This window comes from Mytilus trossulus, chromosome 12, assembly GCF_036588685.1.
Source record: "Mytilus trossulus isolate FHL-02 chromosome 12, PNRI_Mtr1.1.1.hap1, whole genome shotgun sequence".
In the NCBI taxonomy this organism is placed as follows: domain Eukaryota; kingdom Metazoa; phylum Mollusca; class Bivalvia; order Mytilida; family Mytilidae; genus Mytilus; species Mytilus trossulus.
The window spans coordinates 32,018,540-32,034,090 of record NC_086384.1 but is presented as its reverse complement, the minus strand read 5'-3'; the positions used below and the strand labels follow the sequence as shown (position 1 = coordinate 32,034,090).

Sequence of the window (15,551 nt, the reverse complement as noted above, 5' to 3'; positions counted from 1 at the left end):
AACGTTTCTTCAGTGAGGTCGGAAAGTGCGGCCGTACATTTTAGTGATACCAAAACGTGTTCATCCTTATGATTGCTTTTCCATCTTTTAGGAACAGTTAACTTTATAAAAATATCTCTATTCAAATCCATTCTACATCTGTTTGAAGATTGAGGTCAAAGGCACTTTTCATGCTCTGTACTTAGAATTTTTTTGAAATTTCTGACGCATGCGCAGTCACAAAAAAGGGCAGACATGCGCAGAAGTGAGAAAGGGCACCTCACTTACCCTCGTTAAAGTACACTATCATGTCCCAATCTTGACCCTAACCCTAACCCTGACCCTAACCTTAACCCTAACATTAACCCTGACCCTAACCCAAACACTAACCCTAACCCAAACCTAAAATGTGTGAAAATTGTTGTTTTGGAAGCCTCACTCAATCTCGGAAAGGGTAAGTCTAGGAGGGTAACCGATTGGATTTTCGTATTAAGTTTTTTCACAAACTTTTAAAAAATCACAATTTTGGAGGGATGGCCGGGGGGTCGGGTTATGGTTTTTGGTACTTTTCATAGTCGATTTGTTTAATAGTTCAACATGATCCTATGTTTCGATCGGCTTGCCGTTAAAAAATCGATCCCATTAGGGGTGGTACTTTTGGACAATTAAACTTGTAGTGAAGATTGCAAGTCTTTATTTGTTGTAGTTTAGGAGTTGGGGTTAACTCGGGGTTAGGCTTTACTCTCCCACAAACGTTTCTTCAGTGAGGTCGGAAAGTGCAGCCGTATATTTTAGTGATACCAATACGTTTTCATTCTGATTGCTTTTCCATCTTTTAGGAACAGTTAACTTTATAAAAATATCTCTATTCAAATCCATTCTACATCTGTTTGAAGATTGAAGTCAAAGGCACTTTTCATACTCTGTACTTTTTGTATATTTTTTTTAATTTCTGACGCATGCGCAGAATTGAGAAAGGGCACCTCACTAACCCTCGTCAAAGTACACTACCATAACCCTAACCCTAACCCTAACCCTAACCCTAACCCTAACCCTAACCCTAACCCTAACCCCAACCCTAACCCTAACCCTAACCCTAACCTAACCCTAACCCTAACCCTAACCCTAACCCTAACCCTAACCCTAACGCAGAGTGAATGATTTTTGGTAGTTCTGATTTTAGTCGTTGCGCTAAGGCATAAGCTAGTAATTTAACGTCATAGTTTAATAATGTAATAGGTCTATAGTTATCAAGGGAGAGGGGATCATTTTTTTTAAACAAAAGAGATATGGTTTCAATTTTTTGGGAGTTTGTTAATTCTCCTTTTTTATAGCAATAGTTGAAAACTGGTATTATGAAATCTTTAAAAATTCTATAAAACTCAACGTTCAGTCCGTCATGCCCTGGGGCCTTGTTTAATTTCATCTTAAATATAGCCTCTGTGCATTCACTTATAGTAATTTTTCCCTCGCATGTATTACTTCCAGATTCATTTATTATTTTACTTTATTTGATAGTTTCGAAGTATTGTTTTACCTTTTCTGTATCGGGTTTTGTTGAAGTATATAATTTAGTATAATAATTAAATTCCAAATTTAGTATTTTGTTTTGGTCATATGTTACTTGATTATTTTCATCATACAGTTGAGTTATAGTTTTTTTACTTTGCCGTGTTTTTTCTAGACCAAGAAAAAAAGATGTGTTTTTCTCCCCTTCTTCTAGCTATTTTACGCGTGATCTAATTTGATTTCCTTAAATTTTGTCATTATATAAACTTGCCAATTGTTTTTCAATGTTTTCTTTTAGGTTGACTTTCTTCTCATTTATATAATTATCACAATCAATTTCTTCAGATAGGGTTTTTAATGTATTTTCTAATATTTCAATAGTATCTTTTTTATATTCGCTTTTAATTTACAGTATTGTATGGTATAACCCCTTACCTCAACTTTAAAGTTATCCCATAAAATATCTAGGTTGAGAGATGTTTCTGATTTTGTTTTATATTTATCAATCAATTTTGAATTAGTTTTTTGATACTGTTCATCATCCAGGATGCTGCTATTTAATTTCCAGCAACCTCACCCTTTTGAGTTTCTATTTATGTTGATTTTTAATGAAACAGCGTAATGATCAGTGTGTTGTAGAACTATTGTTCTTATGTCGCATGTAATGCAATTTTTATTAACTTCATCACTTACTTAAATGAAATCAATTCTTGTAGATTCTGATAAGTTTTTCCTTCTCCAGGTAAATTGGGTTTTATTTATGTTTTTGCTTCTCCAGACATCAGTTAGTTTAAGATTCTTGATTAACATTTTAAGGTTATGAACTGGTTTATCAAATTTGTTATTTCCTACTTTTTTCTTTGTATCTCTTATAGATAATATGTCGTTGAAGTCACCCCCAATTATTAACTGGCCAATACTGTGATTTTCAATTAATTGTTTTACTGATTTAAAAAAGGTGTTTCTTATTTTACAATTATTAGGTGCATATAGGTTCACTAATGTATATATATTGTCATCTATTTCTATATTAACTAATATGAATTTACCTTCTGAATCCTTATATTGGTCAATAATCTTAAAGTTTAATCTGCTTTTTATCCATATGGCAACCCCTCTTGCATTACTTAACCAGTTACTAAAGATTACTTCACCTTTGAATTCTTGTTTTAGCTTTGGTTCTAAGGTTTGAGTGAAATGCGTTTCTTGTAGGAATACTATATCACATTTTTGTTGATTAGCCCATTCAATAATTTATTTCTTTTTTCAGTTTTTTGTAACCCGTTGGTATTTACAGTGCAGACATGGATACAGTTTTTGTTTGTCATTTTGTATTAATATTAGGAAGGTAAGTTAGATAATTACAGAGTTCTGTTGTGTTTGAAAGTATATTTAACTTGTTAATCAGCAAGAATTTAGATTTTTAGATTTTATCTATATCCTTACGTTGTGGATTTTTCTTTTTATATGATATCTTTATCAATATTAAATTCTTTCTATATTTACATCTATGTACAATTACATGTACATGTATAATGATCATGATTATAAATGTGTAAACATAACACGACGTTTCAATTATTGACCTCAATATATAGGTCATGATTTGGGTCAACAATGTGACTTCAGATACAGACTCCTCTGTGTCCAAAATTTTTATTTTGGACTCATTAAGTTTGTAAACATACATAAAAATACAATCAATAGCAAAATATATACAGAGATAGTTGATAGAAAAAAAATAGCTTTAAGCTAAACACAAAATAAGCAACTAGGAATTTTTGTTTAAATAAGAATATATTGTTATATTTCTGAAACTCTAAAACTCTTTAATGAGAAAATAATACCAGGATCTTAGAGAAATAAGCGATAAGATATTTAAGAATATATATATCATGAAAGTAGTTTCATAACAGGAGATAATTGAATGAAAATGTACCGTACTGTCTTACTTTAATTTCTAATAAACTTCTCATTTAATTAACTGTAATATATCAGCTAAAGACTAGGTTAATATTGTGACTGTTTTAAATGTTTAATGATTTAAAATAGCTAAGTAAGGCAGCAGGGGTCCTAAACAGGGGACCATTTCAGGTTAAGGTCGATTTTTAGAAAATGTCATTTTTATAAATTATATTTGGACATTCAGTCTATGTGACCCACAATTATAATACATTTGTACTTCTTGAAAGAAATCATCTTGGGGGGATATAGCAACCTTATGCCAGTACACCTTTCCTATATTGCCTATCAGATATAGCAACCTCCTGTGGGCCAAAAAGGAGGTCACTCTTACATATCTTTATTACATCATTATCATCATTGACTTTAATTTAGTTTTTTCTCAAAGTTCAGAACTAAAGGGGTATCAGCTATGAAGTTGAGAAAAAATAAAAATATAACTTTTATTGTTTCAAATATTTTTAATAGCCAAGTTGTGAAATATTTTGCTAAAAGCAGTTAGCTTGGCACTCCTGCTTAATGTCATAACAGACATTAATGAAACTTGCAACATGACAGAGAAAAAATTGCAAAGTTGTTAAATTTGTGTCTCATCCATTTGTATACTGAGTTATGTTGTTTAAAGTGATAAGTGGAAATAGTCGAAATTCCGTAATTCCGTAATTCCGAAATTCCGTAATTCCGTACTTCCGAAATTCTGTAATTCCCAAATTCCATAATTCCGTCATTCCGTCATTCCGCAACTTTTGTTGCAGAAAGGTCGACATAGGGATAGTGATCCGGCGGCGGCGGCGGCTACGGCGTCGGCGTTAGCTAACTTCTTAAAAACTTTATATTTTAGAAGGTGGAAGTCATGGATGCTTCATACTTTGTATATAGATGCGTCATCTTACGAAGTTTCTGTCAGTCACATGTCTAATGTCATTGACCTCATTTTCATGGTTCAGTGACTACTTGAAAAAAAAGTTACGATTTTTTGTAATGTTAAATTCTCTCTTATTATAAGTAATAGGATAACTATATTTGGTATGTGCGTTCTTTGCAAGGTCCTCATGCCCGTCAGATAGTTTTCACTTGACCTCGACCTCATTTTATGGATCAGTGAACAAGGGTAAGTTTTGGTGGTCAAATCCATATCTCAGATACTATAAGCAATAGGTCTTGTATATTCGGTGTATGGAAGGACTGTAAAGTGTACATGTCCAACCGGCAGGTGTCATCTGACCTTGACCTCATTTTCATGGTTCAGTGGTTATAGTTAAGTTTTGGTGTTTTGGTCTGTTTTTCTTATACTATATGCAATAGGTCTTCTATTTTTGTTGTATGGAAGGATTGTAAGGTGTACATGTCTAGCTGGCAGGTGTCATCTGACCTTGACCTCATTTTCATGGTTCAGTGGTCAAAGTAAATTTTTTGTGTTTTTGTCTTTTTTTCTAATACTAACGGTATATGCAATATGTTAACTATATTTGGTGTATGGAAATATTTTATGATCTATATATTAGTCGCGCAGGTTTTATTTGACCTTGACCTCATTTCACGGTTCATTGCTCAGTGTTAAGTTTTAATGTTTTGGTCTGTTTTTCTTAAGCTAACTATAAGCAGTAGGTCAACTATATTTGTTGTATGAAAGAATTGTTAGCTGTACATGTCTTTCTGAAATGGTTCATCTGACCTTGACCTTAATTTCATGGTTCATTGGTCAATGTTTAGCTTTCTTGGATAATGTGAAGTTTATGTGACAGTTGTTATAAAGCTTTATATTTAGGACTATCAACATACTATCAATGATTAGTAAAGAAGGCGAGACATTTCAATGTGTGTACTCTTTTTTCTAAAAGCCTTCAAATATTGGACTGATTTTTTGGTATGTGAGTTAACCATGATGAGTTACAGATCAAGTTTAAGTTTCGTTCCGCTCCGCTAATTTTTGTCGAAATTACAGGCTTTGGACTTTGATAAATTGTTTAAAATCACAGTCAACAGTTATACAGATTTTTTTTCTAAACTCTTTCAGATATTGGGATGATTTTTGGCATGTGAGTTAACCAAGATGTGTTACAGATCAAGTTTAACTTTTGTTCCGCTCGGCTAATTTTTGCCGAAATTGCAGGCTATGGACCTTGATAAATTGTTCAAAATCACAGTTATACAGACTTTTTTTCTAAACGCTTTCAGATTATACAGAGTTTTTTTCTAAACACCTTCAAATATTGGACTGATTTTTGGTATGTGAGTTAACCATGCTGAGTTACAGATCAAGTTTAAGTTTCGTTCCCCTCCTCTAATTTTTGTCGAAATTATAGACTTTGGACTCTGATAAATTGTTTAAAATCACAGTTATACAGACTTTTTTCTAAACTCTTTTAGATATTGGGATGATTTTTGGCATGTGAGTTAACCAAGATGAGTTACAGATCAAGTTTAAGTTTTGTTCCGTTCGGCTAATTTTTGCCGAAATTACAGGCTATGGACTTTGATAAATTGTTCAAAATCACAGTTATATATACAGACTTTTTTTCTAAACGCTTTCAGATATTGGGCTGATCTTTGGTATGTGAGTTACTCATGAAGAGTTACAGATCAAGTTTTGGTTTTATTCTGCTCCGTTAATTTTTGCCAAAATTAAGGGTTTACAACTTTGAAAATTGTTGAAAATCACAGTTATACAGACTTTTTTTCTATACGTCTCCACATTTTGAGCTGATTTTTGATATGTGACACCTACCATCATGTTTGTGTCCACATGTGTTATTGAAATTGCAGATTTTTCAACTTTTTGAGATGGGGCCATTCGTGTCGCTTTGACACATCTAGTTTTCCTTTCATTGATATTTGATTTTGTGGTTTTGCCAAAGTCTGTATTCAAGTATATTTAAAATATGTATTTCTTTCAACTTTTGAATTTGTGGTTCACCTGTACCCAAAAAATCCACGAAAAATTGGTATCCCATGCATAATAATGTATCCATGCAGTATTAGGGATTTTGTTTTTTCTTTTGGTATTATAAACCCATTTTTTTTACTGACCTTGGCTATATCATGTAGACCTGTTTTTATTGGTTGAGGGTGCCAGAGTAACAAGGGACAACCAACAACCTTTTTCAAGAATATACGTGCAGTGTGTTTATAAAGCAGAACATTGTCCCCTATTAAACATCAACAGTCTTTTAAAATTGCAAGAATTATGCTTGATAAATTGTAAGGTTTTGTTATTTAAATGTTTGGAAGAAATTCATTTGATGCAGTTTATAGAAAGGAGATTTGGATTGGAAATTTCATTGTGAAAAACAAAAACAATCAATTGAAAGAGACCGACATGTATAACAATCATAATTAATATCACAACCATCATAATTAACTTTTAGTACACAAATGAGATTCTCATGTCTTCAAGAAACTAAGGAACTAAATTTGAAATCAAATCAAACTTAGTGACAAGTGTTTGTCAAACTGCTCTATATCCAAAGAAATTTTTCCGATAAAGTGTGTTGTTCAATTTTTTGTGAATTTTGATATTTTTGTCAAAGTGTCAGAGTAAATATTTTGTCAAAATTTTATGAAAATTAAACGAATTAAAATAATTTTATTCAAGTTGTTTGGTACCACCTTAATAGTGGGGAAGAATAATTTTTTACCTGAGTAATTCTTTCAGTTGAAATTGAGGTTGCCATGGTTATAGAGGGAGTTTACTTACGCCACTAATTTGAATACAACTTTAAAGATCAGACAACACCTGCCATGAAAATTTTAGTAAAGTTCAAATGACCCCAATTTGAAAACCATATAAAAGATCAAATCAACCCACTATGAATACCATTTTAAAATATCAAAAGGCACCTGCTGAATTTCTTAGATTCTGGACAGTTTGTTAGAACATGCGTACTGTGAATTAAATAAGATATGTTCAGTCATTTATAGAGAGAAGATTTAGATTAAAAAATTTATTGTGAAAAACAAAAATAAATAATAGAATTTTACAAACATCTATAACATCCATATATCATACTTTCAAAAATGAAATTCTCATGTCTTGAAGAAACAAAAGGAACTAAATTTGAAAATACAAATTTCCAAATAAAGACATTTTGATTTGTTATTAATTCTATGAGTTGTGGGGCATAAGTCAAATAAACTCATCATAAATACCAGGATAAATTTTATTTGCAAAGACCCTTATGCATAAAACAAGTTGAAGTTAAGATTTTGAGAATAGAATTTAATTTAGTCGTTACATAGAAAATAGTAAACTGTTACATTTGAAAAAAATTAAAGCTTAGTGTGGGTAGAGAATACAACTTTAAAGATCAGACAAAACCTGCATTGGAAACTTTAGGAAAGGTCAACTGACCCTAATTTGAAAATCATATGAAAGATTAAATGGTACCCACTTTGAAAACCCTTTTAAAGAATAAAAAAACATCGAACATATGAAAAATAAAAAAACACCCACCCACTATAAATACAATTATAAAAGTTTATTTTGTTGATTCCGGGCAGAAGTTGAATAGAATTTGAATAAAGGGTGATGTGTCCAGCTTGAAATTGTTCCACGTCATCAACATCAAAGTCCACAAATACATTGTATCAGAAAATATTCAGAAAGAAGACAACCTTCATGATTCAGGACAGACATGTTGCAGGCTAAATCTAGATTTTTGAGAACTCTTCTCTCCCCTGTTTTATGCTCATCTGGCCAAAAGGCCTAGTAAACTTTTTTCATCATTTCATCATCTTCTGTCGTCCAATATTGTCTTCTGTTAACTTTTACAAAAACTCCCCTCTGAAACTACTGGGCCAATTACAATCCTTCTGGAAATATGGTTATAATTAAGGGGTAAATTCAATAAAATCTCTCCTATTGACATTAATGCTAATACATGTTTATACCTGATTTACCTTTAGAAATTAGAAGCTTTCATATATCATTCATGAAAGTACAAATGTAGCCCTTTCTTTTGCAACAATAAAAACATAGGGTCATGAGGAATATTACTTTATTTGGGCATTGTTTACAAGCACTAGATTCACACTAAATTCTTTTACTGATCCCCATTACTTTTCAACCCTGTAGTAATAAAAATTAGTACATTCAGCATTTTTTTTCAATTTTTAACTCTAGTTTTGATTCATTTATCAAAAAATATTTTTGACAAACATTATCTACCAATCAGAAGAGTACAGGACTTCACTTTTATACAGAAAGCTCTCAATTTTCACAGAATGAAATATCTTTCATTCACTAAACACAACTAATACAGGCGTCACACATCAGCGTAAAGCACTGACGTACGCTAGGCGTGGTTAAAAACCATGTAAGCTGCCAATGCGCTAGTAATTTCATCTGTATCGTGTGCATAATGAGTTTTGAGCGTGTTAAGCGCGTACGAGACGCATATATATGCGTTTATTGGGCGTTCAAGTTACCTATGTTTGACTTATGTCTGGCATTTGTTTAACGTAGATGAAATGCACGCTACGAAGGAAAAATGTCCCTTGAACGTGTTTGCGACACGTTCCTGTTGTTACTGGGACGATTATCTGTGCTTTCGGCGTTTCTGGGACATGTAATTATGGGGTGTTTGGGTAGCACTCCACAGATAGGTGTGTAGTTTGGCCACTTCGATTTTTTCAAATATGAGAGCTAGTGTTCAATAAAATAGATTTTTGGATAGCTAAGGATTAGTATAGCCTTCGTAGAGTATTTATAGGAACATCAAGATTGTGTTATTTATGTATTATGCGCTGTTTTCTGTATGACAGTCGTCAGTTTTGAATCCATACAAGACATCGATCTGGCAATTATTGTAAAGTATCATTCCAACTTTCGTCGCAAGAACTTTGTGATTAAATTGTACCAAAAAATGAGGCGAAAGACATCTAATTTTTATTCGATCATTTAGTAGATAAATGTTTACAGTTTCTTAAAAGGTATCACTCAAGAACATTGAAATTATACTACAAAAACCAAATTTTGGAGGAATATGTGAAATTTTCATGCCCTTTTTGCAATATTTTATGGTAAATAAATGCAGAATGTTGCCATGGATACACAAATAAGGAATTATTTTTCCCATCTTAAAAAACTATGGAAGATATTGTTTACATGCATGTGGACATGTATGACACAAACAGTTGGGTAAGTGTATTAGAAAGTTAGGAAAAGAAGATAATCAAACATTTGGTGGTTCAATTTTAATTTAATTTTTAACTATGGGGTGCTATATTGTTGTACCTTGTACTATTCCTGAATTAACATGGTCTTGTAAATTTACGGACATATGTGCTAATAAAAATGCCAGAGCAGTTTCGTTGAATATCCAAGGGTGCGTTTTATACGTTCACGGAGCGCTGAAACTAGGCCAGGGATCTTTCAAAAACACGCCCCTCATACTTCCAAGTAAAAGTCGAACGATCTTGAGGCGTATACAAGGTGCCTTAAACATGTCTCAACTTATCTGTAGCGTTTTCAAAAGGTGCTTGAAGCGTATGTATTATGTGCGTGTAGCGAGCAGGTATATGTTTGACAAATGCTAGAGCTAGATGAAAATTTTTATGCTGCATAAAAATTACCTGGAGTTATAGCATTCACCAAGCGTATACATTTGCATTTCGACGTACTTCAAACTTATGCAACGTGCGTCTGACGATTGTTTAGCTTTCCTCTTGCGTGCACCTAATGTATACACACTAAGTCAATTTTTTATGTACTTATGTTACACGTCTGTTGCACGTCTGTCTATACGCCAATGTGTGACGCCGGCATTAGTGGGGAAATGTCAGAATGTATTTAATGTTTTTAAGACCAATTCAAACATACATGTGTGACTATTTTGAAGATGTTAGCACAGTTTTCTATTATATCCTCTTTAGGAATTTGGCTTTTCCCTAAATGTTCACTTTCCTTGCCATGTCGAGTTCACTCCAAAAAAAACCAAGATATGATAACTATCCTTTCTGTCAGAAATACTCAGCACAGGAAATATTTTAGCTAAGGTATTAAAAAGAACAAGGCACAAGATATTTATTCATGTTGCAGAAGAATATATATGCTTAATTATTTCACCTTCTATTGTCTCTTTCAAGGGGAGAAGACAGCTGTCTCTGGTCCTGTGAACACTGCAGAAGTACAAAGGTTAACAGATGAAGTTACTAAACAGGTAAATTCCTATACATTAAATTTCAAAGAGGTGAAATAACCAAAAATGAGCAAACATTTTTTTTTTAATAAATTTCAAAACAAAAAGAATAAAAGGAAATGTAAGAATAATATTCAAGTGAGCAATAAAAGATTTGATGAATTCCATTGAAACTTAGTTTTGCTTTCAGGGTCTTGTTGTAAGAGATTTAAAATCTAAGAAAGCAGAAAAGTCTCTGATTGATTCTGAAGTGGCTAAACGGCTGGATCTGAAAAAGAGGTTGGCAGCTGTCTCTGTTCCCGCTTCCAATGGTCCTGGGAACAATGCAGAAGTAGAGAGGTTAACAGATGAAGTTACTAAACAGGTAAATATCTACTGTGGATTCATTAATTTTGGCGTGGACAAATTTTTGTGGAATGAGGAAATGGGTATTTTTTCTGGATATTTTATCTGGTGGTTTCGACAAAGTCTGCATAAATGTCTGAAATATATGTACCTCCCTGAACATTTCATGGTTAACATATACCCACAAACCCTCTCAATTGGTATCCCACAAATGATGACAAAGACTGCATAAATGTCTAGAGGAAATATGTACCTGGTTGAACATATACCCACAAACTGATATTCTATAGAAAGTAGGTGATAAACAGTATACATTTCTAGTATTCATCATTGCCCTTTGCTTTTTTGGGGGTCAAATTTCACTAAAATACCAAATCTCAATGTAGTCTGTTGATATTTTATAAAGGTATTTACTGATGTCATTTGTGTTCTAAAAACAGGGTGGGAGAACATAAACTTTAGCTGTTAATAAAGGATTAATGAAAGATTGTATATGTTTTACCCCACTCACGATTCAAAGAAATAACGATGCATTTTTATGCCCCACCTACGATAGTAGAGGGGCATTATGTTTTCTGGTCTGTGCATCTTTCCGTTCGTCCCTCTGTTCATCCCGCTTCAGGTAAAAGTTTTTGGTCAAGGTTGTTTTTGATGAAGTTGAAAAGTCCTATCAACTTGAAACTTAGTACAGATGTTCCCTATGACATGATCTTTCTAATTTTAATGCCAAATTTACCCCAATTTCACGTTAATTTCAAAATAAAGTTGGGTTTTTTTTAAGTAGGAAAAAAAGATAACCACGAAATCTACACATTTACAATCTATTTGAAATATTACAATCTACGGTTGCAAATTTTCCACAGGTGCTATCCAGCACTTTGATTTTCTACAGTATAAACTATTGAATATGGACGTATAATTTTGATAACAAATTACTGATTCTGAGAAGCCATAGAGAAATGTTGAAGATTTTTAATCCCATAAAATTAAAAAAACTATCAAGTCTATAAACTTTTAAAAACTGTAATAAAACAACGATACTGATCTGCTAAATATTGTGTTATGAAGTTTTTTTATTGAAACAATTATTGATAAAACAATACATTTTTTGTTTCAGTATAGCACAAGATATATTCTGGAAGTTATACAATCAAGGATTTATATTGAAAGACAGCATTGATCAACTTCATAGTACAGCTTGTGATAGGTAGGTTACTGTGGATTAATCATTATTTGTGAGATACCCATTTTTATGGATTTCAAGGGTAAAGGTTAACAATGATTGTTCAACTAATTACAAATGTTTTATAGGATTGAATTCAGACTTTGGTAAAACCATTAAAATCAAATATCAGCAAAAGTACAAAAACACTTATTATATTTTTTTAAAATTAATTAGACTCTTTTGTAAATTTTCAAATGTATTTTTTTATCTGAAAGCTGTCACACAAGTACAGAAGACAATATTGTTCACGATATTTCATATTTGTACAACATTTTGACTTTCATTTCGAATGAAAAGCTTGTCAGGATTTATATAAAAAAACTATGGATGAAGATGTTTTATATTTGTATGTTATCTTTAGAAGATTTACACACGTTTGTTACTGCTGTGGTTTTTTATTAGGTTTTTAGCTGACAGATTTGTAGAAGGCGCATGCCCACTTTGTACATATGAAGATGCCCGTGGAGACTAATGTGACAAATGTGGAAAATTAATTAATGCCGTAGATCTACGCAACCCGAAGTGTAAACTATGTAAAGCTACACCTGTCATCAAAAGTACACAACATTTATTCCTAGATTTACCTCAGGTAAAGCTATCTCAGTCATCAAAAGTACACAACATTTATTCTTAGATTTACCCAAGGTAAAGATACATCAGTCATCAAAAGTACACAACATTTATTCTTAAATTTACTCAAGGTAAAGATCCCTTAGTCATCAAAAGTACACAACATTTATTCTAAGTATTACCCAAGGTAAATTAAAGCTATCTCAATCTTCAAAAGTACACAACATGTATTCCTAGATTTACCCAAGGTAAAGCTACATCAGTCATCAAAAGTACACAACATTTACAGGTGCTATAAACAGTTTCGTATAAAAAAACTAGGGGTTATTCCCCGACTAAAAATAACCATGGAGGGAAACCCCTGTTTATTTACTCAATTGGTGAAAAAGTATCATGTTTTTTTGGAGTTGATTGTAAAAATCAGTTAATCAGCTTTCAATTAAAACAGATTGAATGATTGAAATAATTTTGAAAATTGTATTAAATATACATGTTTTGAGGGGAGACAACACTGTTAACATCCTGTTTTTTTGGCAGTGAAAATTGAAAACTTATTTGCAGCCACTATAGCTCTTTTCGGAGCAGGAGACCGTACCCTGAAACAAGATGTTTTTGAAAGGCCAGGTAAAAACCTACAAATTTCATACAGTTTTGATTATGAAAAATGTGCATGGATCATGTCTTCATGGCTGTGCACATGACCTGGTTTTAAGTTTTTTATGTTAATATTAGACCTTTTTTTATCCATGTTCATTGGATGGAATGTTTTTAATATATTAAAAGTACACATTATTTTTATTTCATTATAAACTAGAGAACATTCTGATTCCAGTGATATCTAGTTATATACAAGTACCTTTATTAATCAGTCCACCACTAAGGGTCACTTATGCATGGTCCCTCAAAATGTGACGTCATAGAATAAAAACTATTGATTGCACCCTTAGATTTACCCAAGGTAAAGCTATCTCAGTCATGAAAAGTACACAACATCTATTCTTAGATTTACCCAAGGTAAATTAAATCTATCTCAATCTTCAAAAGTACACACCATTTATACTTAGATTTTCCCAAGGTAAAGCTATCTCAGTCACCTAAAGTACACAACATTTACTCATAGATTTACCCAAGGTAAATTAAAGCTATCTCAATCTTCAAAAGTACACAACATTTATTCTTAGATTTACCCAAGGTAAAGCTATCTCAGTCATGAAAAGTACACAACATTTATTCTTAGATTAACCCACAATAAAACTGTCTCAGTTGCCAAAAAGTACACAACATTTATTCTTAGATGTGCACAAGAAAAAGCTATCTCAGTCATCAAAAGTACACAATATTTATTCTTAGATGTGCACAAGGTAAAGCTACATCAGAAATCAATCTACATACTGTAAACCAAAGTTATATTTCTGAGATACTTTCTTTTGCGCTATTCCCTTTCTAGCTAACTTCACAGGGATTTATTTTCATGATAGTCTTATTTTTTGAGGAATTTATGTTAGGACATCTGGGTTTTACTAATTCCCGACAATTCACCTTCACTCTATTTTTCTTCTCGCTCAAGTAGTGAATAAAAAAAAAATTGCTTGGGAATATAAGTTAGTTGACATTATTCAGAATTCATTTGAATTTTACATATAATGAACAAGTCATTTTTAGGCAGTTAAGCTGCCTTATGCGAGCACCCTAGATTTGTGTTCTACCCAATAAATGCTGAAATATGTGCCATTGTTATTATCTAGCTGGATGTTATGTTATTTATAACTAGTTGGACAGTTTTTTCATACTTTTAATTCTTGATTACAAAAATATGACCAGAAAAACCTTAAATGATTGTCGATTTATCCAAAAGTTTTGAAGTTGCACATAGGAAGTAGGGCATATTAGGAATCTTTATGTAGTTTATTATACCCCGAGATTTCGGCTAAGCTGTCAAAGAACAAATGTATGAAATGTTTAATTGCCGAAGACAAGTAGTTTAAATTTCCCAAATGGCAAAAGTCGTAGGAATATTGTTTGTCGTCAATACGTAGTTAACTACGTGAGTAGTCTTACAATAAGTTCCACTGTTCATGCTGTTGGTGGCAATTTTAAATTATAAGACGAAATGTTTGTATCTTTTCAATTTGGAGGCAGTGGTTCAAATTAGCGGTTGTCCGAGGTCTGCAAACTTCCACTTTTGCAGTCGGACTTTCGACATGGTTACTAGCTACGCTCGACATGCCCGACTTTAGAGAAATCTTGAGAGGAAATAAAAAATAACTTTGCAAACCTTTTTACCAAAGTCTCCTAATAAACGATCTCAAAACTTGTTTTTAACATTATTATTCATGACAGCGATGTTCATTTTGTTCAACCGCTAGCTTTATACAAAAAATCGCCAACAAATAATGAGTAAATTCGAGTAAAATCGTATCTGACAAAAACAACATTGAAAACAAAATGGCTGACATGAGAAGAAAATTACAATATCGGATCCGATTCTAGAAGCGGATATGGGTAATTCCGGGTTTTGGCGATCAACTTTTTAAAAAATCAGACAGATGACAAAATACATCTTTGCATGGTAAATAAATATAAACCCTAGAATTGAAAACCAAAAGAAATATGTGAAAGAGTGAAAAAACAGAAAATATTTTGTACTGAAATTTAAAATTACTTTTTCACAAATTTTAATGTCAAAAATCCAATACAATTTGAGTCTTTGTGACAGCTGGGAACAGTATATCTAACAATATATATGGTCCTGGTGACAGTATTAATTTTCTTTATCAGTAATACATGTTGGTAAAGCAAGTTAGATGCTTTTAAAGAGTAAA

At 32.3% G+C, this 15,551-nt stretch overlaps 1 pseudogene; it reads left to right on the top strand.

Moving 5' to 3' along the window:
• LOC134692365 (methionine--tRNA ligase, cytoplasmic-like) overlaps positions 1-15,551 on the top strand; it is a 131,970-nt pseudogene that overhangs the window by 72,056 nt on the left and 44,363 nt on the right.